Source organism: Anser cygnoides, chromosome 33 (assembly GCF_040182565.1).
Source record: "Anser cygnoides isolate HZ-2024a breed goose chromosome 33, Taihu_goose_T2T_genome, whole genome shotgun sequence".
In the NCBI taxonomy this organism is placed as follows: domain Eukaryota; kingdom Metazoa; phylum Chordata; class Aves; order Anseriformes; family Anatidae; genus Anser; species Anser cygnoides.
In genome coordinates this window covers 1,671,319-1,696,019 of record NC_089905.1, presented here as the reverse complement: position 1 = coordinate 1,696,019, position 24,701 = coordinate 1,671,319, and the positions used below count along the sequence as shown (strand labels likewise).

The following is a 24,701-nucleotide window of genomic DNA, read 5'->3' as shown; positions in this document are numbered from 1 at the left end:
TATCATAAATTACACGGCGGCGACAAAAGGGGGACGGATGCTGACGCTCCCTCGCTCCCCGTTCCCAAAGTCCCCGCGCTCGCTGGGCGCCGTGGGCAGGGCGGTGGAGGAGGGATGCTGTGGCACCCATGGGCGCCGTGCTCGGGGAGAAAGCCTCAGCCCTGTCCCCACCTGCAGCACGGATCCTTCGCCCCGCAGCAGCCCCGCTTCCTGCCCCAAAACGCTCCCTGAGCGCCCGCTGCCCAGGCCCCAGGCTCGACCCCGACACCGGGACCAGCTCCTGCTGCAGAAGGCTCTCCCTTTGGAAAAAAAGGCCTTTTTTTCCCCCTCCCATTTCCTCTCTGCAGCTCAAGGGCCAGAGCATTTTGCATTTATTGCTGATGGCTCGGTGCCTCTGCATGGCTTCTCCAAACCAGCTTCTGCCTGGCGAGGGCTGGGGGTGGACGCACGCAGCTCCCCATGGGACGCGGGGCGCTCCCCAAGCCCCCCGAGCTGCCAGCAGCATCAGGCCGAAGGAGAAGGGGCTCAGTCTGCACCCACCAGCATCAGAGGACTCCCTGCTTGGCTCCTTTCCTCCCTGAAAGCGCAAAGAAGCCTCAAAGCCTGTGCGCGGTGGCGCTTCCTGACCCTCTTTGTGCTGCACGGAGGCACCTCGGCCCCGATGCGCCCGGTGCCGCGCTAGGGCTGCCCTGGGTGCCCGAGCTTGCCTTACAGGATGGGGTCAGTGGGACTGGGAACGAAGCACTTTCAGTTCCTGGGCTTCCAGTGGTACGGGAGAGCTGCTCGGAGCTGGGAGGGCTGCGGGGCTCAGCACCCCAAACCTCCTCGCCCCAGCCCAGGACGCCACAAGCACTGTGGTTCCCCCACAGGCACCTCCCAGGAGCTCAAACCTCGCTGCAGAGAGCTGGAGGATGGCGAAGGAGGACAGCAAAGGAGGCCTGAGCCACGTGAAAAGCACCGAGACGTCTTCTCCAGGCAGAGATGCACGAGGTCTTCTGGTGGTGCCAAGGGCCGTGGCGCAGCGCTGGGACGCAGGAGGTTGGCGGTTGCGCTTGCTGATCTTCAAGTTCGCTTCCAGCCCCGGTGATTCTGTGACTCTTTGGCTGCCCACGAGCTGTAGGACAGCCCACATGATGCTCCTGGTGTCTCCTACCCCGCTCCCCAGAACTGAGGGCAATGCAGCACCGGGAGGTCTGGGTGCTGCCCTCGTGGTCCCACGGCCAGGGCAGAGCACGCTGAGGCCCAAGCCAGCCCAGCACCGATTCTGGGGAAGACCTTCCCTTGGCAGGGAGACCAAAAGCTCTCCTTGCTCGGCCAAACTCAAGCCAAGAGTGCTCGAATATGTTCAAAAAAAAGGCAAAAAGGTGGCCTTCACCCCAGGAACCCAGCGGCTTGCGGGCTGGCCCCTGCGCCACCGCATCCCACCACCGCCGGACCTGGAGGGGGGACCCTAGCCCGGGCACAATGACTGTCTATTCTGCTGATCACAAGCCTAATCCTCTTTGGTTTTTAATTGGCATTTGGGCTAAGCTGATTTAAACCTCTTCACCTTGTTGGGTCCCCCCCTCCCCACTTCTTTCTTTTCTTTTTACTTTTTTTTTTTTTTTTGGACCAAATAACAACGCTGCCATCACCCAGCCCCCGGCACAATGACATCTTTGTGCGAGGGCGAGAGGAGAGGAAAGGGGAAGGGGGGGGGGGGGCGGTGAAATGTGCCGAACCCCCTCGGAAACAATGCGCAGTTTGTGATTCAGCCTTGACCACGGGCAAAGCACCCGCTTCAGCTGCGCCTCGGTCACAACCGCGCTGGCCCTGGCCATCGGTCCCCTCCCCAGCCCGGTCCCCTGCCCATCACCTCCACCTGCGCTCCCCGAGGTGCCCCCCGCGCCCCCCAGGCTCACCCACGAGGCTTGGTGCTGCCCGGCACAGGGATGCTCAGTGGTGTCCTTGCCTGTCCCCAGGGCAGTCCCCGGTGTCCCCGTGGCCGCGGTGCTGGCACCAGGCGTGCTCTGCGCTGCTCCAGCCAGTGGCTGCAGGCAGGAGGAGGAGGAGAAGAAGGAGGAGGAGGAAGGTTCACGTGGGATCGGCCACTGCGAGGGCTTCCGGTGGCCGTGACCCCCTGAGACGGGGCTGGTGGCTCTCAGGGCCAGGCTCTCCTGGGTTTGCAGGGTGGGTTTTTCCCCACTCCCGGGTTCATGCGGTAGCGAGACGACCTGGGATAGAAACAAAAGAAACAGAAACACCTTTATTACCTCCACGGATTTCACATATAAAACACAAAAATAAAAGAAAATATCATTGCAGGAGCCCTTTGTTCCTACAGGTGGGAAGGACGCCGCTGGCAGGCTTGGAGGATTGCAAGTTAACGAAACAGCTTCGAGAGGTTTTAGGAGCCAAACCCAAGGGTGTGCGAGGAGCCGGGGAGGCATCCTGGATGATGAGTGAGGCGCTGCCCCCCCTGATCCCCGCAGCCAGCGTCGCCTGCACCCATCCCCAAGCTCCTGCCGTGGGGAAGCCCAGCCCGTGCCGGAGCCTGCTCGGCCCTCGGTGTGCGGAGAAAACCTTGAGAAATAAATTCACTTACCAGGAAATTCCCCGTGAACTCTCACCGGGAGCTACGTGCCACGATGTGCCGGCCACAACACGAGCAGAGCATCGCGCCGGGGGAAGCCACGCCGCTCCCTGGCAGGGAGAGAGGGGGGAAAAAGGGATGGGAATGGGATGAACGTCAGCCCCAACCCCGGTGCTTCTGCCCCGAGCTGGGTGCGAACTCGTTCAGCACCCCCTGTCCCTCCCAGCCTCAGGGGCACAGGAATTACAAGGCTGGACCTACGGCTGTAAATCCCAGTGGAAAAAAAAAACAAAACAAAACAAAACACATTTTTCCATCAGCCTTCTGGGGAGCTGCGAGCCCCAGGCTTCCCTCCGTGCCCAGGGATGCTGAAAAACCCAAAGCCAAGGGGTTCATCCAGACACGGGAATGCTGGGCAGCTCCGAGGCTCAGCCACATGATGCCCCCAAAACCGGGGTGGCCACAGCCCTCGTGCTGCCCCACATCACCCTTACGGATTCATTGTGGCTTTAGATATTAACTCGTTTTGTATATTTTCGTGAAAACTCTGCTTTATCCGTGGCTCTTCACAGGCTACACATGGATTTAGACATCCTGAGCAGAATTTATGGGGCACATTTAATAGAGAAAGGCATTTGGGGCCAAGAAAGATCCTCTTTCTGCTGGTTAAACCGGGGAGAAGCCAACTGGTGGAAAGGACGAGACCGGCCGGGGATGGAGGCGACCCCGAGACACAGATGATGCCCAGCCTCAGCCCCAACCCAAGCCCAGGTCCCAGGAATGAGAAAAAACGAGAAAAAGGGAACAAAAAAACATCCCCCAGCACGGAAAAATACACTAAGGCAGGGGGAAATCAGCTGAGCAGCTAAGAGCCTTAGTGCATTTTTGCGGGCGTTAGGGACGGGGCTCCCATTCCTGCACACGCTGGGCCGGGCACGCCGAGCCATCGGTGGTTTTTCCACTGGGGAGGGGGAAAAAAAAAAAAAGATTTATTTTTCTTGAAACCATAAATTTCTGGTTGTTTCGGTTTGCCGTGAAAATTCCCCTCGTGCCAGGGTTAAGCTCGCTCCGCGTATTTAGACTTTTGAGTTTCTCATGGCAACAGGGGGATGGGGAGAAACGAAAAAAGAAAAGCAAGCCCAGCCTTACAGAGCACAAATTTCATCACCTAAAAATCACAAGCCTCTCATGTGGGGTCTGTAGATAAAACACCCCAAAATACCTCAAGTGCCAGAGTAAAAACCGATCAGTTCACACGTGGCCGGGTTGTGCCAGACCCAGTGATTTTCCCTTCTCCTGTCCCGCTTTCGGTGCCACGAACCAGCCCTAGGCAAGGGCAGGGATGACCCCACTTGTGTTTGGCATCGATTTTTTTCCTCCCCTAAACAGCCAAAAAATGTTCTCAGCGATAATTAAGTCTGTTGGATTTTTCTAATCCAAAAAATGGGGGAAAAAAAATAAAAATAATAATCGAGCAGCTGCTTCCCTAATATTATCGTGACACGTTGAAAATTCAACGTCAGCTGGAGCCACTACAAGAAAATTCGGTGCATGAACCAAACCCCCAATACCCCTGCGTGGCATGGAGCACTTTTTAACGATAATTACAAAATCCCTTGTAGAAAGGACTGGGCACCTGCTTCAGCACCATCCCTACCGCAGGGATCGAGAGTGAAATAAAATTGGGGTGTTTTAGGGCGCGGGTGATGCCGGTGGCGCTCGGTGGCCGCAACGCCGAGTCCATCGCCGGTGGGAAAAGGAAAAATTTGGGTGGCTGAGGCCAGGACGGAGGCACGCTGAGCCCCGTGCCCCCATGGCGAGCACAGGGGACCGAGGGCAGGATGCGTCCCCCCGTGCCCGCGGTGCCGCATGGCGCTGAGCGGGGAGAGAGCATCGGCCATTTTACGTGTCGGCTGCCTAAAATGGTGGCTCGCACCTTTTTCCCTTTCTGCTACCGTTTCCAGCACGCATGCACCCGCGGGGAAGGGGAGGGAGAGGGGCCGCGGCCCCCCCAGCGCGGGCAAGGGCGCCGGGAACAGGAGCCAAGCTGGAATTAGAGGGGGGGAAATTAAAGGAGGGGGAGAGGGAAGGATGCGCTCGCCTCGACACGGCCCATCCGCCCTTGGCTTTTGTGCGTCGAAGGGAGAGGCAGGAAGGCATCGAGGGGGGGAAAATGGGGGGAAAATTAAAAAAAAAAGGGGGGGGGGGGAGGGGGGAAGAATCACAGCGTTTGGGTGAGGATGGGGGAAAACACAGAGGGGGCAGGGATGCGCGTGGGGCGCGGGGAAATCTTCCCGTCTTTCTTCACCGACCCCCCTTCGCCCTCCCCGCAATCCCGCTTTGACTTTTCCCACAGAAGTAGCCAACCTCCAAGAATGCAAATGACATTCATTATGCAAATGCATGCAAATCAGGTTTAACTATCGGAAGAAGGGCTCGGAATTTCTAATGGCTTAACTCTTTCGCACACAACCACCACAACAAGAGCCCGTGTCGTGGTGCTTGGGCTTTGTGTTTGCTCCGTCCCTCCCCAGGCACCCCGGCCCCGCACCCTTGCTGGGGTCCCCCCAGTCCCCCCCCGAGCATGGGGGCGAGGGACGAGGGGCACGGGGAGGGCGCCAGGGGGGAACAAAGCACCAGGAAAACAACAACAACAGCCCCAACCCCATTGGCGTGGGAGCGGCTGCCCCTTCGTTAAACAACGCCAGCAGGAGATGAGACAAAGCAGGCTGAAACGCAGAATTTGAGGGGGGGGGGGGGGGGGTGCAAAAGGTATTAAAAAAAAAAAAAAGGAGAAAAAAGGAGGAAAAAACAGGCCGCTATGAACCAAATATAAAATCCCAGTGATGCATCGGCGATGGCAACCACCAAGGTTTGGCAACCTGCGCACCAGGACAGTGCAGAGCCACTGTCCCAGCCTCTCCTGGCAGGAAAATAACCACCAAAACCCCACGTTTTCCTTTTTATTTATTTATTTTTCCCCTCCTTTCATCAAGGGGAAAAAAAAAAATACGTCCTTTCCCACTGTGCTAGATGAGCTACCAGGCACCCACGGCCACGATCTGCCCTAGGATGCTCCAACACAAGAACCCGAGCCCTGTGCCTTATGCGCAGCATAATTCTGAATATTCCATGGCTGTGCTGTTATCGATTAACAATAATTATGTTATGCCTCACCTGAGCTAAAACCACCTTGTTGTTTATTTTCTACATCTCCTTCCGATGGCCAAATTTGTATTGTTTCCTCCCCATCTGCTCGAAGGCTCATTATTTAAGCTAGGAGCTGCTGTGGGAAGGAGCAATTATCTGTACTAGGGCAAAGAATTCTCAAAATTTTAGGGAATGGCTAAAAATATGGCCATAAATCAGTTGTTTTTTATGATCTGGTGTGTTCCAAAATGCAGAATACCCCAAATTACTGGCTGGTTAGAGAAAAAAAGACACTTCATTTTTTCCACCTGATCCCAACCTGTTCAGCTAAGGCCTCTCCACAAACTAAAAATATACAGCACTTCTGCCAGCCTCAAGTGTCTAAAATAAATAATAGTGAGTCAGCCCCCTCCCTACCAAAAAAAAAAAAAAAAAAAAAGATGAGAGGGGAATAAAAGCAAATAAATCAGCAACGTGGATTTCTTTATTTGTCCCCTGGCTTGAGACCCACCAGCCTTGCCAGGAGGGCACCCTCCAGCTGCTCAACTCCGAGCCTCAGATTTCCAAGCACACCCGATTCCTGAAGTTGGTGGATTTTTTGATTTGATTTTACAATAGTTATCAGATTAATTTTTTTGTTTAATTAGATGAAAGCAGGGAGGACCAAGTGAAGGTCGGTGGGTGCGCCAGCGTGCGCCCCATGCCCAGCAAGGCTGGCGCCGACAGCTGCTTATTGCTAATGACCAAGATGCAGCATCATTCTCATCCCGCGGTGCTGAGAAAGCAAACTTCTCTGATTCTTCCTTACGAGCACACAAACAGCACGGAAATTGGCGTTTGGGCAGGGTGGTAACGGGGGGGTCACTTGGCAAATACCTGGTGTCACCTGGTGCCGCTGCGGGACCGCGTGGAGGCTGCCGGAAAGGAAGGCGAGTCCGTGGGTTTCAAACCAAAAATGGTTTGACATGGAAAACCTCCCTCGTGGAGCCGTGTGGAAAAGTGTTAGGCACCAAATTCATCAAAATTATTATTTTTTAAGTTAAAAAATAAAAGGGGGTTCTCTCTTTCCCTTCCCATCCCTTACCAACTCTATTTAAGAGCCTGCTCTGACCCCCGCGCACACCTCAAGCATCGTTGGCCGTGGGAGGAGGCGGCATTTCTGCAGCCCAGAGGCCACAAGGAAGCATTCTGGGGATGGAGGACAGAGGAGCTGCCAACACCCACGGCCCTCACAGCCCCACCGTGCCCAAAATCCAACTTCCCAAATGTTTTCAGCCACTCTGCATCCGAACCCCACTGGGGAAGCTCAGGCACCGAGCGTTTATCCACGCAGGGGGTGGGACGGAGCCCCGCAGCTCCGACAGCGATCCCTAACTCAGAGGCTCCATGCTGGGAAGAAGGAGGAGGAGAAAAAGGAAAAATGACAAAGGGAAGGGGAAAAAAAAAAGAGGAGAGGGGATTTTTTACGTTGAGAAGTCTAAAGAAATCATTCCTTGCGGAAGTTAGCAAGGAGGGGGAGAGGAAAGGCTGCGCGCACGAGGCGCAGCGGTGGTTTTGGATAGGGCACCGGGCCTCGCCCTTTGCCTGCCAGTTTGGGGTCAGAATATTTATTCCTGGTAGTTCCCAGCAAGCCCTCAAAAAGGTCCAGGGAAATATTCACGGGGCAAGATGGGCCACGCGCTGAATCCACCTTGGCCACCTGGCTGAGCATCCATTCCCGATTCCACCAACGGCCCCATACAGAGCCGGCCCCATACAAAGCCAGCCCTGCAGCCTTGAGCCCCCAACCACTTTCTGCTGGAAACCCCCTCCCAGACAAGATGGCCCTGAAAAAATGAGCAGGGGCGAGCAGAAAGCATCGCGCATGGAGAGAGAGGTGGGAACGCTGAGCCCTCAGCGGCCACAAGCATCCCGCGCTTGGACCAGGCTCATGGGACAACCCCGTGCCTTAAATAAAGGCTTTTCAGCGAGAACCCCAATTTGTCACCGCTCCCATCAAGAGCGAGAAGAAAAGAGGAATTTTCAGTTTGTGGGGCAAAAACAGGAGGTGGAGGTGCCATCAGGCAACCGCACCACAATTTCTCCGTGGATCACGGGGAGCGGGGGGATTTGTGTTTCGAGCGCTGGGCCTTAAAAAAGCAGGAGACAGAGGCAGCCAACGCAGTTTTTTTTTTAAATCCAGATTTTCTCATCTCACCCGGCCCTTTTTTAAAGCCGGCTCACGAAGCGTTCTGGGGCCAGACTCCATTTTTTCAGCGGCTGGGGCATAGTTGTCAAGAAAAAAAAAAAAAGCAGGCCCACCACCCTTTTTCTAATTTTTCCCAAAGACCTCGGAGGCGTGAGCACTCGAGAGTCAAATTTGCCCAGGACCCGCGTCCCCTAAGAAAGCAGGGCTCATTCGCCTTCCACAAACTCCGCAGCGGCAACAAAAGTCCCTTTCAAGCCCTTCCAGACGCAAGTCCTTCAGCTCAATTAGTCAGGCACACAGAGGCACAAAAAAGCCTCCCATTCAGGCTAGAGGCTGGCTGCGGAGGACAAGGGCGAAGAAAGGATCTTTCTCCCACGCTTTCACTGGGTGTCATAACAAGCAGAAAGCCCTCTTACCGGGGGATTATTGGAGATAAGAGCCCGACCGAGGGGCTGGGGCTGCAGGAGGAGGGGAAGGAGGCTGCAGGGGAAGGAGGCCGCGAAGGCTGCGGCTCCCGCGCCGGCGGAGAACGGCACCGCGCACGCTAAAAACGACAGCCCCGGCCCCCTTCTGCACGGGCACAGGAGGAATAATCCTGGTTTTCCATGGCAACCCGCTCACCGCCGGCCCGGCACCGGGGTAGGGAGAAGCCTGGGAGAGCCTCGACCCCAGCAGAGAGCCTCGTGCCCCGGGTGCCTCCTGAAACCGCAGCTGGCTTTGGAGCGGAGAGCCGAGGCCGTGCGCAAAGCAGCTCCAGAAAAGGGTGGTTTCGAGATAAAAATAACTTAATTTTTTTTTTTTTCCTAAAAAGGTAGAACAAGTTTTCGGAAGGCCTTTTGTTGCTCAAAACAAAGCAAACAGGAGGAAAGGAGCAAATCCTGCAGAGAACAGACTCCGTCCACAAAAATCGGTGGCCCGGGGCCACCCGCCTGCTGCGGCACCCACCCGCAGCATCCAGCCCAGGTCCTGCAGGAATCAGGTGCCCAAAACCCTTTAACAGCTCCCTGAACCTTTCCCAGTAACTCCACACACCCAGCTCCATCCAAAGGCATGATTCCCTTTCCAGGGAGCAGGGGCACAGAGGGAAACCCAAAAGCAATAATAAATTTGGGGCTCTCCACCCCTCCTGCTCAGCCCCGAGCCCTGTGGGGTGCGAGGACAGCCAAAACCAGCCCAGGCACTTTTTGGGGAGGGGACACAAACTCTCCAGCTTGGGCTGGCAAGCCGAGAAGCTCGCTCGGAATTAATTATCCCATAATTGTGGGGTTTCGAGCACTTTCCTCCCCAGCAGCTGGCGCCTACTGGGGCCAGGGGAAGGCAGCTTGGCCCCAGTGTGCTCCTGCCCTGCTCGGCCCAGGAATCCCTACAAGGGGTCTCTCCTGCAGAACACCACAGAAGCTGAATGCTTCAATCTTGCCCAAAACATCGGATATTTACAGCCAGAAGGAACAAGCACCTCAAGGACATCTCTCCCTCCTCCCCAAGGGGACAGACAGCGACAAGCGACACGGACCCAGGGTCCCTCACTCCCCTCCCCATTGCTCACACACTGCCTTTCAGAAGGGGAAAAAACGGCTTCTTGGACAGATATTACATTTTTCTCCCCAAAAAGAGACATGTTCTGGGTTGGCCACCTCAGCAGACGCCCGCCATGGAGGTCACATCGAGCCTGGCACGGCTGTGCCAACACCAGTGACGTCCCTCCAGGGAAGGCGCTGTGCGCCCTGCACGAGCCCCAGGCCACCCCCTCCCCATCATCCCCAGGGTAGGATTTTTTCCCCCAAATCCCACGTTTTGCAGCTCCACCTGCCCCAGCCCCAAGAACTGATGGCGTGACGCTGAGCGGTTAAAACACGCCCGAGGCGGCGGCTCCTCTCCGCACCGCGGTGCCCTGCCACTGCCCCCCTGTCCCTGCAGGACAGGAATCCCTAAAAGCAGAATTAAAATGTTTTTTTTTTTTACACCTAGCCGGAGCTCAGGCCTGCAGCTGCTGGGATTACACGGCTTAGCTGTAGGGTTTCAGACTGCAGCTCCGAGTCTGGCCCTTGCTGCAGTGGGGGAAATCCCCCGGTGACACCAGCACGAGACCAGGAGCGGATCCAGCGCCCCGAGACCTCCTGCCCTGTAATTCAGGAACCAGGATTTCCCAGCTTTTCCTGCAAAACCAACCACGACCACCACAGCTCTGCAGATGGCCAGATCCTGCCTGCCCTGAAGCCCCCAGCCGTCCCCACTCCCCTTACGTCTTCCAGCAGTGGATGAAGGCAGCGAGCAGGGACTCGCACGCACATGTCCTTTCCTATCTCCGTCCCTAAAAACCCTACAGGACGAGCCAGAACGCTGCCCCAGGACTATTTTTAGGGCCACGCTGTCGGCGGCAGCGCTGTCACAGCCCTCCCGCGGCGAGGCTGTGAGCACCGCAGCTCTGCTTTCACATCTGATCACCCTCAGAGCATCCCAGCCACCTTCCTGGCTGCGCCCAGCAGCCCCACGGGCGCCCAGCTCAGCATTTTCCTCCCCACTGCCCCCGGGGGAAAATGCCACCAGCTGTCCCCCCGGGGCTGGATGCGGGGGACCCGTCCGGTCCCATTTGTTGGATGCCCTGTGCCACGTTCGCACCCTGAAAGGGGGGGCTCAGAGAAAGCCTCTCACCCTTTATTTTTTTTGCTCCGTGGTGCAAAAACCAGCAGCGAGCATCCCAAAGCAAGCCCCGTCGTGGGGGCATCGGGGGCGAGACCCAAATCTGGGAATGGGACGGGGACCCCCGAGGCACAGCGAATCCGGGGCAGGGCCCCAGCCGTTCCCACACAGCCCCAGAATGAAAGCGGGGCCTGATCCGATTCCCTCAGCAGCTTAGCATGCCTGGTTTATCATAATCCTGGCAGAAAAAAAAATAAGAAAAAAAAAATCACTCCCTTGAAACCACTTGGGGGCGGGGGGGGGGGGGGGAAGGGGGGGTGGTTTGAAGCCCAGATTGTTTGGAGAGGGGTGGCTGCTGGTGGCACAAAGGTGCCCTCGCCTCCCAGCCTCAGTCCGGAGGCTTCAGTGAGCCTTCCTGACCTCCCCGGGTACCGGCGGCAGGGAACCTCGCTCCTGCCCCCAGCACAGACCCAGAGCAGTGAGGTGCAGCCTCAGGTGGCCCCAAAATGCCCCAAATCCCCGGCACTTTGGGGGCACCGTGCTGGGAATGGGCTGAGGCAGGGACCTGAAAGCCAAAGCCCATCCTGCATCCAATGCCAGGCTGCGACCGCTCGGGGTGGGGAAAAAAAAAAAAAAAAATAATCTGTTCATACCTACATTTCTACACCCATACATGCACAACTTCTTTGTGATTGCCCCTTTCAACATCCCATAGCACGAGTGCAAGGGAGAGGCCGGAGACCCGAAAGCCTCCGGCCACCGGGGCCTCCCTTTGTTCCCACCTTCACGTCGCGAACGAGGCCAGCAGAAAATTCCTTCAGTCAGAGAACGCCTGCTGTCCTCCAACACAAATCCCCCCCTTTTTTTTTGGATTTAACATTTTTGGGCTGAGAATTTGCCGTTACCTATCCCATATATTTGTTTTAGCCCTCCCAAAGGAGGGGTTGGTGCCAGCGGATCGCCGTGACCCCCATGGCACCGATGGGGCTGAGGGTTCAGAGGGGTCCCTGCAGCAAATGGGCTGGGGAAGAAGGAGGAGGAGGAGGCAGAGGAAGGCCAGGACAGGGACACCCGGCCCAAACCATCCTTCCCCCTCCTCCTGACATCGCCCGATCCCCACGTCCTCACACCCCTCACACTGCGGGCAGGGGAGCAGCTCTCCTCGGCTATTTCAAGGTGAAAACGATGCACCGAGCGGAATGATGAATTTTCAGCAGCTCTATTTGTACAGCTCGGCTCTTCTTAATGACTCGCCCATTGAAAAGTTTGGATGGCATTTGCCTTTTTTTTTTTTTTTTGGCTCCAACCACACTGCTTCAAGCAGAAAAAAGGACGTGGAGAGCGCAGCTCGCAATACAGGAGCACAGAACCCGCACGAACGTCTCCTCTGAACGTTCCCAGCAGTTACGCAGACACGAGGGAGAGGAGAGCAGACAGTGCTGAGTGTTAACCAGTCACATCAGAGTGTCCAAGCAAGCTTAAACGGCCACATGTAAGCTGCAATTTAGATCAACGTCACGCCAACACGCGGGGCTTTCCTAGAGCTGCTGCGCCCCGGGAGCAAACTGGGGAGAAAAGGGGAAAAAAAAAAAAAAAAAAAGAAATGCCCCAAACAGCTGCTTGCAGCCTGCCCCAGCTCCCGAAGGCCTCCTGGACTTCCAGTCCCGGGCTGGAAGCGCTCGCCTGCCACGATTCAGCCAAAATGTTAAAAAATCGCCGCCGAGATGGAGAGCAGCGCGGTCACGGAGCTGGGGGACGTTCCTGCCCCTCTGCTGGGGTCTCTGGCCACTAAAGAGATGGGGTGGAAGGAAAAGGACCCCATTTTTGGGGACTTCACACCCCCACGGGGATGGGAACGTTTGCTGGGCTCTCTCCAACAGGGGCGCAGGACCCTGGGTGCCCCCTGCCACCAAACAGCACCAGCACCTCCTGCCCAGTGCGCCCCCAGATCCATCCTGCTCCAGGACGGCACCCAGGCTGCGGGGTGCCCAATTCCCCACCCAGCTCTGCCCTCGTCCCAGGCCATGAGCCCCAATTTCTGCCCATGCCTTTTGTTATCCCCAAGCAAGTGACACCGCCAGGCTGCGGCCTCCGGCGTGTCCCCCGCGCACAATTGGCCACAGCAGAAACCCGAAAGGCGAGCGCACGGCACCGCTTCCAGCCCCGGATTGGCCAAAAAGCGCCATCCCCCCCCCGGGATGAAGGCACCGGCCAATGGTGGGTGGCACGTGGCAGCTCGCCGCCGCTCGCCCAGCCATAAAAGCGCCTCATCCCCGCGCCAGGAGCCGCCCAGCGTTGCCACCCGAGGATTTGGGGGTGAGAGACGTGGCCGCGCTTGGTGCTGGCATCCGAGCGTCACGGGGAACGGTGGCACCGGTGGCCACAAGACTAGGAGGGACCGAGGCACGGTGACGTCCCGCTGCACCGGGGCCAGGGCTCTGTCCCCCAAAAGATGCTCGAGCCTAATGCGTGGTGCCCAAGACCCCGCCAGACCCCCGGAGAATTCCCCCATTCCAAGTTCCACGGCCAAGGGAAATAACCTCATTTATTAATTTAAAATAACCCCAGGAGCAGGACAAGTCCTTCACACTGCACCCAGAACTAGAGCCTTTCCCTGCCCCAGGGACAGTTCCTTTTGCCTTTTCCTTTTTTTTTTTTTTTTAAATAAATAAAAGATCCTGCACAAGAGCAGGTCCAGCACGGGTCAGAGGCCAGCTCTTTTTCTCCATCTCCCACAATTTTTGTGAGGTTGCAATGCCATAAATACTCCTTCCCCACCTCACTTCAGGTGCTGCCACCCATATGGATTTTTATTATGATTTTTTCCCTTGGAATCACCATTCCAAGGTTATATTTAACAAATAACTGAATCCATCACAAGACCTTTGTGTTCCAAGCACCATCGCGACACCTCTCCAAACAGGCTGCCGTATTTCACGGCAGCCTCTAAGCCAACCAGCTTGACCATTAAAAGCAGGCAAGAAGCACCCGGCCCACGTCTTTGACCTAAAATTCCCTTCTAAAAGAGAGCAGGTAAAATAAAATAAAATAATCTGATTCCACAAGGAAAAGGATGGCAGAAAATCCAGTGCAGGGGGTGATGGCCAGCGTGAATTTGCAGTCGGAGAGGATAAATTAAATAAAATCAGGTTCCCTGATTAGCCTCATACGGTTTCATACCCAAGTTATAAATATATATTTTGTAAATCCCTGATCTTGGAACCTTAAATCCATTCAGGGAAACGCTCATAGACAAAGGGTTAAAAGGAGAAAGCCAGTGCTTGGATCGAGAGGTACTGGGAAAGAAAAACAAAGAAAACTGCAAGATCCCATTTTCCAAATCACCACCTCGGTCTTTCTAGCCCTGATACCAAGTTGTATCTGCCAGGGAACGAAATTACACGTTTAACAGAGAGAAAGGAAAAAAAAAAAAGGGATGAATCCAGCGTTTGTGTTTGCAAAACAACCATTAATAAAGCGTGCTCCGGCGCTGCGTTATTGCCCAGATAATCCACGGCAGTAACCTGCATCGATTTACGGGCTCTGGGCTGCCGTGGGGCTGCTTACGGGAGGAAAGTTCATCCTCGGTGTGCAGCCTGGGTCCTGCACTTCGCCAATTCCTGACCTGGGGAAGTTTTACTTCGTTAATTCAATCACGGGCAGCGGCCGAGGGGAGAGCGGCCGCAGCCTCGGCTGACTCAAGGCAGGCGTTTTTTTTTTTTTCCCCTCGCATGCACAGCATCACTGAACTCTTCCTTAAAACCATAAGGAGGAAATTAGGTGCTTAAAAATTAAAAAAAAAAAAATCCTACCTCGGGTTTTAATTCCAGTCCCAAAAAGTTGTCTTTTTTTTTTCCCCATGCTTTTTTTTTTTTTCGCCTCTCGTTTCCTTTCTCTTCTTTCTTTTCCATTTCTTTTTTTTTTTTCCTCTCCTTTTCCTCCTCTTCCTTTTGATGAATTTCCTTTCTTCTCCACATCCTCCTCAGGCGTGTACTGGGGTTATTTTTACTTTCGGTTATCTAGCTTTATGAAGAATTGACACCACTCATACAGCTAGATAACCAAAGATAACAACCAACCCCTGAAGTCTACAGCATCAGCAGGAAAAAAAGCCAGCCTCCTCTTCTCCAGGGGCTTGGGAGGAAGGAACGAGGGAGGAAACGAATAAAAAGAGAGGCAAATATTAGCAGTGCGATCTGGAACAGCACAGACGCGTCAGGGTCCTCGACCCAGTGCCAAGCTGCCCTCAGCACCAGTGGGATGAGCAGGATCAGGCCCTCGAAAACGTGATTTTGGGCAGAATTTGGGGAATCAGCACCCAGGAGCTGCCCGTTTCCCGCAGCCAGCTTAAAGCTGGTCCATTTGCAAGCCAAATGGTGCTCTGCAGGTGCTGAAAATCGAGCCCACGGTTTGCTTTTTTTTTTTTTTTTTACTAACCCCGAGCCCCCTCGAATTGAAGGGCTCAGCGCAGCAATGAGCAAAGCGAACAGAATTTGTGCCCCCAACTTCACATAGGGGACCAGAAGGACGTTTCCTTTCCCCCCCCCCCGGGAACGCATTGAACCCTCGCTGAACAAGACGACTGCCAAAAAAAATCAATCATAACCCGCAGGTTAAAAATAAATGATAACTTGCGATGCCTCGGGTTCAGCCAAGGTGTGGGGGGACGGGAGGGATGGAGAGGGGCGGAAAAGGCGGAGGAAATGATGGAAGGCTGGGAAGGGAGGACGAGGGGGAGGCAGCGAGCCCTGCTCACACGGCTCCGCGCCGCTCCCCGCAGCCCCCCGAGCCTTCATCCCTCTTCCTCCTCCCTCCTCAGGGGCTCTGCTGCCCCCCGGGGGGAGGTTTATGGGGAAGGGGGGGGGGACACCCGCAGGCGGCTCCTTCCCGGCCGAGCTCCGCGCCTCCACCCTGCCTCCCCCGGGCAGCCTCCGTCCTCCGGGGAGGCACGGCAGCCTCCGCCTTCCTCGGGGAGCCCGGAGGGCGTCCTCCCTTCTGCCTCCACCTGCGGACGGGTCTCCCCTCCATCCATCCATCCGTCCATCCCCCATCCTCCCTTCCATCCTCCCATCCTCCTCTCCATCCCTCAACGCATCCATCCTTCCTTCCATCCTCCCCCCATCCTTCCCTCCTTCCCTCCATCTCTCCTTCCCTCCATCCCTCTCTCCATCCTTCCCTGCATCTCTCCTTCCCTCCATCCCTCTCTCCATCCTCCTCTCCACCTCTCCATCCTTGTCCCCCCCCGTCCCCGCCCAGCCCCGGTTATTTCACCTGCAGCCCTCCTTGCTCCGCGGGAGGCCAATTCGCACGGCTCGGCACGGCCACGTCCTACGGGCTCGGCACGGCTCGGCACGGCCGGGGCCGCATCCCAGGGCCACGGCAGCATCCTCCGGCCACGGCCACGGCTCGACCCGGCTCAGCTCGGCTCGGCACGGCATGGCTTGGCCCGACCCGACACGGCTCGGAACGGCTTGGCACGGCTTGGCCCGGCTCGGAACGGCTCTGGCACAGCTTGGCCCGGCTCGTAACGGCTCAGAACGGCTTGGCCCGGCTCGGCACGGTTTGGCCCGGCTCTGGCACGGCTCGGCCCGGTTCCGGCGGCCGCCCGCAGGCTGTGCGCCGGGGGGAGCGGCGCGCGGCACTTTTCATTCATGCTTTCCCCACTCCCGGCCCTCGCCGCCGCCCCCCATTGGCTGGGCCCCGCCTGACGTCACCGGCCCCGGTTCCCACCCCTCTGCAGCGCCTATCAATGGGCGGGGGGGGGACTACGGGGCCGGGGGGGGGACTACGGGACGGGGGGGGGGGGGGCGGGAGCGCTCAGCACACGCCGGGACCGCAGCCCCCACCCCCGGCACCCCCTCCCCATTCCCCCATAGCCCCCCCATCACTCCCCATTGCCCCCCCACCCCCCCATCACGACCCCCCCAACCCCCAACCCCAACCCCCCAGACCCAAAATCCCCAACCCCAAACCCCCTCAAGCCCCCCCAAGCGCCCCCAAACCCAACCCCAAAACCTCCAACCCCAAAATCCCCAAGCCCAAACCCCCCAAGCCTGACCCCCCCCCAGCCCCAACAGCCCCCCATCGTCCCCCAGGGGTCCCAGCTCCCCGGGGGGGGCACCAAAACCTGCATTATTTCCCCACTCTTAACCCCACAGCCTCTTTTTTCCCCCTCCCCGCCGCCCTTTTATTCCCCGTCAGCACCAAAACCACCCCAGGATCCCTCAAACAGAACTGGAGCGGCTGCGATTTTTTTTTCCTTTTTTCCCTTAAAATTCCCCTCGGCCTTGGATTACTATTATTATTATTATCTTTTTTTTTTTTTTTTTTAACCCCAGCCTAAAAGCAGCCGAATTTGGGGCTGTTTCCATCAATTTTCCCTCCTTCCCCGGGCCGCATCCTCCCCACCGGGGCCCTCTCCCAGTTCCCCAAACTGGGAAACCCGGAGCCCACTGGGCCGGCCCCCAGCGACGGGGACCAGGGATGACCCTGGGGGCCAAGGACACCTTTGATTTGGGGCATTTCCTTTTTATTTGAGCATTTTACAGCTTTTTTTTTCCCCCCTACTTTCACTTCCCGGATCCTGCGGGGACCGAGCAAAGGGCGCAACCACCGCGCGGCTCCGCGCATCCCCGCCCGGTTTCCCGCACACGGCCGCGATTTTCTTTCGATTTTTTCATTGCAAATCGAGCTAAATTGATAAATCGACACCCTCCCGGAATTATAGAATTTTTTAAAAAACCGTCGAGAAAAAAAAAAAAAAGAAAAAAAAAGAAAACCAACGATATTTCTGCAATTTACCCCGAGCCGCACCGCGACCAAACTTGGCCGCTCGGAAGGGTTTTCCCCATGACCTTGCGATTTGATTTGGATTTGGATTTGATTTTAAATTATTTTCTTATCCCTCCCTTCGCGGGGGGGGGGGGGGTCGGGATTTGCAGAGGATGCCCCCCCGGCTTGGGTTTTGCCGTAGCTAAATGCAAACCCCGCTCCATGCTTTGCTGCCTCCCTACAAAAAGTCGCTTTCCGCGCCCCGAAGGCAGAACAAAACCCAAATACAATGAGCGGCTGCTGGGGGGGGGGGGGGGGGGGCGGGGGGGGGGGTCCAGCTTTAAAAATCGCACCGAGAATTGCAGAAAATCGCAGAAAAAGCCCAAATCCGGGGGCTGGCGGAGCTCTGCACCTTCCCCTCTTTGCCCGGCTCCTTCCTTGGAGGCGAATTAAGGACGGGTTGCGGGGCGCGGGTCTTTGGGGGGGTGGGGGGATAGGAAAAAAAGAAATGAATTAAAATGAAATTAAAATGAAAATTAAAGGGCCCTTCCGTGCGCTGGGGTGAAGAAGCCGGGCGGGGGGGTTCTGCTGGCCCCGCCGGCTCCGGGGAGGGCTCACATCTGGGCAGCTGTGCTGCCCTCACATCTGGCCAGATGTGCCCCCCCCCGCCCAGGGTATCCTGGGCCCGACTTCAGGCCCCCCCCGCCCCAAATATTTGGGGGAGCGGGGCGTGCCGACAGCGGGCTCTTGGGATCAGGGGGGTTACGGGGGGGGGGGGGGAGAGAGAAAACCCCAAGCCCCCCGCCGGAGCAGGGCTGGGGGGAGCGCCGAGGTCAGCCCGGCCTGGGGAGGGGGGGGGGGCCCATCCCTGTGACCCCAACCGTGAATATTTTGGGATCCGGACACCCCCCCCCCCCCCCCGCTATCAGGACACCCCCAGGCCCCCGCCCCCAGCCCCTGATAAAGGCGCTTCGAGAGCCGAATTCCTCCAGCGCCTCCGCCGGCTTCCCCCCGATTTTTTTTTTCTCTTTTTTTTTTTTTTTTTTTTTCTTTCTCTCTCTTTTTTTATTATGATTTTCTCACCGAGTCCGATAAATTGAGCGGCTCATCTGGCCTCAGACGTGTTCAGCAACCCAAGCCCCCGGGCTTTTGTTCCGCCGAGGCTCTCACATTGTTTGGCCGGCTCCGGGCCGGGCGAGCGCAGCGCGCACACGCTCCCGGGGGGGGCGCGCTGCTTGGGGGGGGGGGGACGGGGACGGTTGGGGGGTGGGAGGGGGGGGTCTCGGCCGCCCCCTTCCCCCGGGGCTGTCCCCGAGGTTTGTCCCCGCGGGGAGGTTTGCGTGGGGCGGGACGTGGGGCCGAGGGCTGCTGCTGCTGGGGCTGGGGCTGCCTGTGCTGCCCTGCTCACCTGCATCCCTCCCTGCCCGGTATCCCGGATCCCTGCCCTATATCCCTGCCCTATAACCCCATATGCCTGCCCTATATCCCCGCATCCCTGTCCTATATCCCTGTATCCCTGCCCTGCATCCCTTCCTGCCCTATATCCCTGTATCTCTGCCCTGTATCCCTGTATCCCTTTCCTATATCCCTGCATCCCTGCCCTGTATCTCTGCATCCATCCCTGCCCTCTATCCCTCTGTCCCTGCCCCACATCCCTCTATCCCTGCCCCATATTCCTGCCCTATATCCCTCTATCCCTGCACTGCATCCCTGCATCCATCTGTGCCCTATAACCTTGCATCCTTGCCCTGCCTCCCTGCCCTATATCCTTCCGTCCCTGCCCTCTATCCCTTCTCTCTATCCCTGTATCCCTGCCCTGTATCCTTGCGTCCATCCCTGCCCTATATCCCTACCCTATATCCCTGTGTCCCTGCGCTATATCCCTACCCTATATCCCTGCATCCCTGCCCTCTCTCCCTGCCTCCTTGACCCATATCCCTGCCCTCTATCCCTGTATCCCCGCTCTGCATCCCTGCACGCATCCCTGCCCTATATCCCTACCCAATATCCACGCATCCCTGCCCTATATCCCACCCTCCCTGCCCCACAAGCCTGCCCCACATCCCTGCGTCCCTGCCCCACATCCCTGCGTCCCTGCCCCACATTTCTGCCGCGCATCCTTCTACCCCTGCCCCACAGCCCTGCCCCATAACCCTGCCCCAAATCCCTCTACCCCTGCCCCACAGCCCTGCCCCGTATCCCTCCCCCACGGCCCTCTATCCCGGCCCCAAATCCCTCTATCCCTGCCCCACACCCCTGCCCCATAACCCTGCCCCAAATCCCTCTACCCCCTGCCCCACATCCCCCCATCCCTGCCCCACAGCCCTCCCTCCCTGCCCGCCGCGGGCTCCCCCCCCCCCCCCACCCCCCCCCCCCACCTCCGCAGCCCCCGCGCCGGGGCCGGGGCCGGGGCCGGATCCGTCGGCGGAGGAGCGGGGCCGGAGCCGGGCGCGGGGATCCGGAGGAGCGGGCGCGGAGCCTTCCCCGCAGCCTTCCCCGCAACCTCCCCGCAGCTTCCCCGCAGCCTCCCCGCGGCGCAGCCGTGGCTCCAGGTGCAAAAGTTGCGCTGCGAAACGCGGGGACGGCTCCGGCCGGGGGGCCGGGGGGGGTGCTGCGAGGGGGGGAAGGGAGCTGCGCTATTTCCGAGCTCCCTTCACCTCTGGATTTCTGGAAATCGATCGGCGAAGCGCCGCAGCCTGGCAATTAGGGGCTCATTAGCATATATGCAAATATGGTAAGCCCTAGGCGCAGCGGCGGGGCTGAGATGCGGGGAGCGTTTCCGAGCGAACGCGCCCCGGTTCGGGGCCGAACAGGGCGGGGGGAGCTCAGGGGACTTTTTGGGGGGGCTTCTAGGGCACAAAGAGCTCGCTGGGGCCCCCAAAAAGCCAAATGCAGGACGGGCGGCACGGCCCCGGCTCGCTCCCGGCGGCGGCAGCCCGGGGAAAACGGCCGCTAATTGGGGAAAGCGCCTGGTAATTAGCGAAACGCCGGGTGCCAGGATGCCGGGGGACCCGGGCGGCTCCGGCCCGGGCACGACCAACCTCGGAAAATACGGATTTCTCCCTGAAAAATAAAAGCAAATCAACCAAACCTGGGATTTCCCGGCGCACACGATCGACCGCGGGTTCCCTATCGCGATAGAGAGTTACCTGCGATTTTAGAAGCACCGCCGGCTGGGTTTCCCATTTCTTTATTTTTATTATTATCATATATTTTTTTTTTCTCGATAAGCACAGATTAGCAGCAAAATCCCCCCCGGCATTTCCTGAGCAAAGCCGGAGGATTTCCTCCCCGGTGCCCACCCAGGGCAGGGGGCACCGGCACCGAGGCATTTCCCCAAGTTTCCCCAGCTCCACGCTCTCCCCCCTCTCTTTCCCAAACGCCTTCTGTCCCCCCCCCCCCCCCCTCCACAAACCCGAAACTTGGCTTATTCCGCAGAAAAAAAATCCCCCTTCCAAGCCGGACTCCAATTTTCCTCCCTATTTGGGATTTTTTTTTTTTTCCCCTTTCGCTTCGCCCGCAGCATTTTTTATTTCTTTTGCAACACCCCCAAAACCCCGACGACGCGACCAAACCCGCAACCGATCCCTTCCCCCTCCGGGCGCGATTTTTCACGGCTTTCCCTTAAAACAACCCCAAAATTTTCTTCCGGCGAGCAACAGCCCCGCAGCCCGGCTCGGCCCCGCGGGGAACGAGGTAATTGCAGGGGGTCCTGGGGGTGGGCCCGGGGGGGGGGGGGCACTTCTTTTTTTTTTTTTTTTTAATTGGGAAAAGCCCTTTCAAGCTCCTGAATTTGCAGCCCGGCAGCTGAGCCGCTTTTCCCAGCCCCGTGCGGGTCGCTGCTCTCCGCATTCCTCTGCCCCATCCCTCATTAATTCCTCAGCCACCAGGATTTTTTTTTCCCTTTTTTTCCTTTTTTTTTTTTTTACCCATTCATTTATTTACCGTGAATGGCCCCAAATTGGAAAACAGCTCGGGAGGCGACGGGCGGAGGGACTTTTCCTCCCCCCCTTTCGCCTTATCTCCTATTTGGATTTGTTTCGCGTTTCTGTTTGGGGTTAATTCCCGCTAGTTTCTGCAAACCGCCGGCGAGTTCCCAAACACCGTCTGAAAAGGAGAAAATAAACCAAAAAAAAAAATAAATAAACACAAATCCTCTCGGTTCCCCCCGAGCGAAAAAAAATCGCTCTTTCGACCCCCGGTGGAAATTTAAGTGGAAATTACAGAAATCGGCGACTTTTCGCCTCCGGACCAGGCTCGGCTGCGGGCGCTGCGCTCCGGCGGGCGCCCAGCTCCGGGGGGGGGGGGGGGGCAAAGCTCCGCGGTGCTTTGCAGGAGCAGGGGCCGGGGGGGGGGCACCGAAATAAGGCACCCCCCAGCCTGCTCGGCACCACCTCGGGAAGCAGCGCAGCCCACAGCCGAGTTTTGCGCCCACCGAGGCTCGCGTTTATTTTTTAAGGCGTCGGCGGTTCTCAGTCCGGGCACTTGGGGATGGGGGGGGTGGAGGGGGCGTTATTTAAGGAAAACGGGCGTTTTAAACTTTATTTTTTTTTTCTAGCAAGCTTGTGAAGGGAGGCAAATTCAGGAGGAAGGCAAATTCAGGAGGAAGGGAAATCCCGAAGGCAGACAAATTTCGCAGGAAGGCAGACAAATCCCGAAGGCAGACAAATTTCGCAGGAAGGCGAATTTCGAAGGGAGAAAAAATTCCCAAACCAGGCAAATTTCGAAGCCAGGCAGCCTCCGGGCTGCCGTGCAGGAGGGGGGATCAATAATCGCAGGTGCTCGAGGCGTGTTTCACCCCCGAAAGCCGCAGTTTTGCGCAATTGGTGTCCCGGGGGGGCGAGGGACAGGGGGACCCCCTGTGCCTTCCCCATCCCCGCGGTGTTTGCGCGCACTGGGGGCCGCTGGGGAGCCCCCGGGGTCCTTTGACCCGCACCCGGCTTAAAAAATCCTTTTTTAGGGAATGTAAATAATAATAATAACAATAATAATAATTACAAACCACCACAGCAACGCAATGCCTTGATTCTGCCCCAAAACGCGCCCGGCGCTGGGCTCGTGTGCGTGGCACGGTGCAGGCGTTGTGCCAGGGGGGGCTCGGGGGGCTTGCGAGGGGTCCGAGCCCCCCAGCCCGCATCAGGCCACGCTCAGCAGGGGGCTGTGATGCCAGCAGGGTGCGAATCCAGCAGCACCAACACCCAGAGCTGCCCCAAAACCTTTGGGGTGCGCTCACACCCCATAGGGACGCGCCCTGTACGCAGGATGCGTGCGGTGCCAGAGCTGGTGCGGGAATCCCGCAGCGATCCCGCAGCGAAGCCCTGGGCACGCCGGGCGCGCAGCACACGCAGGCGGTGAGCGTGCAAGGCGCGGGGGGGTTTGCACGGAGCTGCAGGCGTGCGCCCAGCAGCCACGTCCAGCTGGGGAGCGCGGGCACACGCGGGGAGCACGCAGACGGGCGAAGCGCGTGGTGGGGTTTTTGAGGGAAATTCCCTCGTTTTTGCCTGCCAGCTCGGAGAGGCTCCATTTGGGAGATGTTTGAGCTCCGGAAGAAACGCCACAGATGGTCCAGAGAAGATTTTTTTTGGCTTTTTAAGTGTTTGCACCGAGATGTGCACCAACACATGTGACTCCAGACACGCCGCGTGCGCTTATTGCCTATAAACCACGGCCGTGCAACAACCGCTGCCTCCTCTGACAGCGCACACAGATTCTCACCCAGCCCAGCACGCCCAGGTTTTGTTCGAAATCCTCTTTATGGCCCCAAGCACATCTAAAATTGGGGTGCGGGTGTGTGAGCAGGTCAATGGCTAAACTGATTTTGGGGGACTTCTTTTGGGCGATGCCCAGGGAAAAGCCTTTGTCTCGCTGGTAAGCACCCGCACAGCGTTTTGCACTTGGCATTTTCATTCACCGGGCATTTTTTGCTCCGCCTGGGCCACGCGATGCCCCCGTTTCAGCACGCACCAGACAAAGAAAATCGCAACAAAAGATGCTCCAGAGCCATCCCCAGGCCTGCGGGGCTGCGCTGCACACGGGCAGCCTCCGGTACCGCGTGCCCGGCTCCACCGTAGCCCAGGCACCCACGGGTACCGGGGCAAATCCTCATCCCCCAGCCAGATCCAGGCTGGGAAGCCTCCTGCCTTCTTCCTGCCTCTCCACAGCACGGGTTTCCTGCCCGAGACGGAGATTTTAACTGTTCTCCCAAAGGCCAAGCCGCGGCTAGATGCCTCCAAAGCGCCCACGCTGCCAGGGAGCTCCGCAGGGGAAAGGGGCTGGAGCCTGGAAACAAATCCATTTACACCAGGCAATCCTCACCCGAGGTGTGACGCTGTCCTCATCAGTTCATCCCCAAATGCGCAGTAACCCCCCCAAAAATATATAGTTAAATAAACAAAATCTCCCTTTCCGCACTGAAGGGGGGGGCTCTGTTTTGTCTCGGTGAAATTGGGCGAAGTGTCCCCCGGCACCTACCCGGCTCGCACAGCTGCCCGCAGCGCTCAGTCCAGCAGGTGCCTTTTCTTCTGCTTCAAAGGGCTCTGGATGGGCTCTGGACAGCTCTTTTGGAGAATGGCGTTTGTTAGTAAGAGATGCCTGGCACGAACGCGGCCTGATTACAGCCCTGCTCGTTAAAAAAATGTTCTCTAGGTATTGAAGGGGATAACAAGGATATTTAAACATTCCCAGCGTGCACCTTTAAGCGGCGGAAAATAAGGGAAATTGCCATCGTTTAATTCAGTATTGCTCCTTTTGAACTCCCACTGGCTTTGCCTGCAATTGTTCCCTCAGCCGGGGCTTGGAGCAGGGTCTGGATTACGGGGGCGCGGGGTCCACGGGGCTGCTTTCCACCCGGGTTGTGAAAAGTTCCCCCAGAGCGGGGTTTGGGGCTGTAATCTTGTGATTCCTCCCCGATTTCGTGCACGAGGGAGAGGGTGGAGCAGCGTTCCTTTTTGTCTGCGTCTCTGAGGAAGCCTTTCTGAAGCAAGAGCAAAACCCACAGCTGGTGTTTGTGGATGAGACACAGCCATGTTCTGGCAGGGGACAAAAATAATAAAAAAAAGAAACCTTAATATCTAATTTTAGATGTTCTGAAATGCCTACAACAAATGATATGCGCGCATCCCTCGCCCGGTGTTTGGCCCTGGCCCCAGGTGCCCTCAGCATCATCCTCCGGGGTCCCGCTGCCCCCTCCGTGTGAAAAGCAGCTCCTGGGCAATTATTTGGGGTAATTTAGTCACATTTTTGCTTAGGAGGGTTCGTCCTGAGCTCTTTGGGGAAAGGCTCTGCCCAATTGTCCCCCAAAATCTGCTTTCTGCAAAGCATCCGGAGCCTGCCTGGTGCCGGACCACACCACACGACCACAGCTGGTGATTTATCGGGAAG

At 57.5% G+C, this 24,701-nt stretch overlaps 1 long non-coding RNA gene across 1 annotated transcript; it reads right to left on the bottom strand.

The window, feature by feature from the left end:
• Positions 1 to 24,086, bottom strand: LOC125181020 (uncharacterized). The gene is made up of 3 exons (XR_010827118.1): positions 23,793 to 24,086; positions 2,585 to 2,682; positions 1 to 2,213 (listed from the first exon to the last, which is right to left on the bottom strand). It is a non-coding gene; the product is annotated as an uncharacterized lncRNA (long non-coding RNA).
• Positions 24,087 to 24,701: the final 615 nt, after the last annotated feature.